We start from the raw sequence: 2,500 nt of genomic DNA, 5'->3' as shown, positions 1-2,500 counted from the left end.
GCAAGTGGCCACTTTGCCGGGCCGACTCGCTTGCCCAAGCGGGAAACCATCAACCGCAGGCCCGGTAAGGCGGCCGAATCTGACCTCATAGACTTCCACACAACGGGACTTTTGACTTTCCCGGCCGCGGGTGGCCTCCACCCGGCCTCAGCCATCAGCCCTGCCTGCCTCCAGCCGCCTTCTGGTTAATGAGTTATCCAGCCTGGCACTTCGGTTGCGCCAGCGAGACCAAGTCTCGGCTTTGGTTAATGATTTGAGCCGAACCGCCCTGCCCCCCGCCACCGCGGGCTGAACTCGGGCAGGTCTGCCGATTTCCCGACTCCTTTCGGGGCCTAATCGGGTCGCGCGAGCCGTCTGGCGCGATCGGGGCCCATGCCCCGGCCTCTGCCAGGCCTCGGGCAGCCGCTTTTGAAGCCCGACCAAAAACCCGAAAAATGGGCAAAAAGGGAATAAATTCCCGCCCAAAAAGGGTGAATAGTCGGTTGGGCGGCAGCCCTGGTCGGTCTCTGCAGACCTGGAGGCTCGAGACGTTTGTTTGGAAAACTCACCAAGTCTCGATTCTGCCACCTCCTACCTCTGTGCAGATACCCCGCCAACCCCCAAGGACAGAAATGACAAGTGTCAAGTTGGCGGGGCGTCGGGCCACCTGCTGCCGGCCATGAGCATCCAAATCCCCGCAAAAGGGGCATTTTCATTTCTTCATCGGGACTTCCGACAATTGCCGAGGTTCAACTCATTAACGTTGTTCGCAGACACTTGCCAGAAAATGCAAGTGGCCACTTTGCCGGGCCGACTCGCTTGCCCAAGCGGGAAACCATCAACCGAAGGCCCGGTAAGGCGGCCGAATCTGACCTCATAGACTTCCACACAACGGGACTTTTGACTTTCCCGGCCGCGGGTGGCCTCCACCCGGCCTCAGCCATCAGCCCTGCCTGCCTCCAGCCGCCTTCTGGTTAATGAGTTATCCAGCCTGGCACTTCGGTTGCGCCAGCGAGACCAAGTCTCGGCTTTGGTTAATGATTTGAGCCGAACCGACCTGCCCCCCGCCCCCGCGGGCTGAAGTCGGGCAGGTCTGCCGATTTCCCGACTCCTTTCGGGGCCTAATCGGGTCGCGCGTGCCGCCTGGCGCGATCGGGGCCCATGCCCCGGCCTCTGCCAGGCCTCGGGCAGCCGCTTTTGAAGCCCGACCAAAAACCCGAAAAATGGGCAAAAAGGGAATAAATTCCCGCCCAAAAAGGGTGAATAGTCGGTTGGGCGGCAGCCCTGGTCGGTCTCTGCAGACCTGGAGGCTCGAGACGTTTGTTTGGAAAACTCACCAAGTCTCGATTCTGCCACCTCCTACCTCTGTGCAGATACCCCGCCAACCCCCAAGGACAGAAATGACAAGTGTCAAGTTGGCGGGGCGTCGGGCCACCTGCTGCCGGCCATGAGCATCCAAATCCCCGCAAAAGGGGCATTTTCATTTCTTCATCGGGACTTCCGACAATTGCCGAGGTTCAACTCATTAACGTTGTTCGCAGACACTTGCCAGAAAATGCAAGTGGCCACTTTGCCGGGCCGACTCGCTTGCCCAAGCGGGAAACCATCAACCGAAGGCCCGGTAAGGCGGCCGAATCTGACCTCATAGACTTCCACACAACGGGACTTTTGACTTTCCCGGCCGCGGGTGGCCTCCACCCGGCCTCAGCCATCAGCCCTGCCTGCCTCCAGCCGCCTTCTGGTTAATGAGTTATCCAGCCTGGCACTTCGGTTGCGCCCGCGAGACCAAGTCTCGGCTTTGGTTAATGATTTGAGCCGAACCGACCTGCCCCCCGCCCCCGCGGGCTGAACTCGGGCAGGTCTGCCGATTTCCCGACTCCTTTCGGGGCCTAATCGCGTCGCGCGAGCCGCCTGGCGCGATCGGGGACCATGCCCCGGCCTCTGCCAGGCCTCGGGCAGCCGCTTTTGAAGCCCGACCAAAAACCCGAAAAATGGGCAAAAAGGGAATAAATTCCCGCCCAAAAAGGGTGAATAGTCGGTTGGGCGGCAGCCCTGGTCGGTCTCTGCAGACCTGGAGGCTCGAGACGTTTGTTTGGAAAACTCACCAAGTCTCGATTCTGCCACCTCCTACCTCTGTGCAGATACCCCGCCAACCCCCAAGGACAGAAATGACAAGTGTCAAGTTGGCGGGGCGTCGGGCCACCTGCTGCCGGCCATGAGCATCCAAATCCCCGCAAAAGGGGCATTTTCATTTCTTCATCGGGACTTCCGACAATTGCCGAGGTTCAACTCATTAACGTTGTTCGCAGACACTTGCCAGAAAATGCAAGTGGCCACTTTGCCGGGCCGACTCGCTTGCCCAAGCGGGAAACCATCAACCGCAGGCCCGGTAAGGCGGCCGAATCTGACCTCATAGACTTCCACACAACGGGACTTTTGACTTTCCCGGCCGCGGGTGGCCTCCACCCGGCCTCAGCCATCAGCCCTGCCTGCCTCCAGCCGCCTTCTGGTTAATGAGTTA

The sequence above is a fragment of the Pristiophorus japonicus genome, unplaced genomic scaffold (genome assembly GCF_044704955.1).
Source record: "Pristiophorus japonicus isolate sPriJap1 unplaced genomic scaffold, sPriJap1.hap1 HAP1_SCAFFOLD_1134, whole genome shotgun sequence".
NCBI lineage: Eukaryota > Metazoa > Chordata > Chondrichthyes > Pristiophoridae > Pristiophorus > Pristiophorus japonicus.
Note: the sequence above shows the minus strand (reverse complement) of the source record.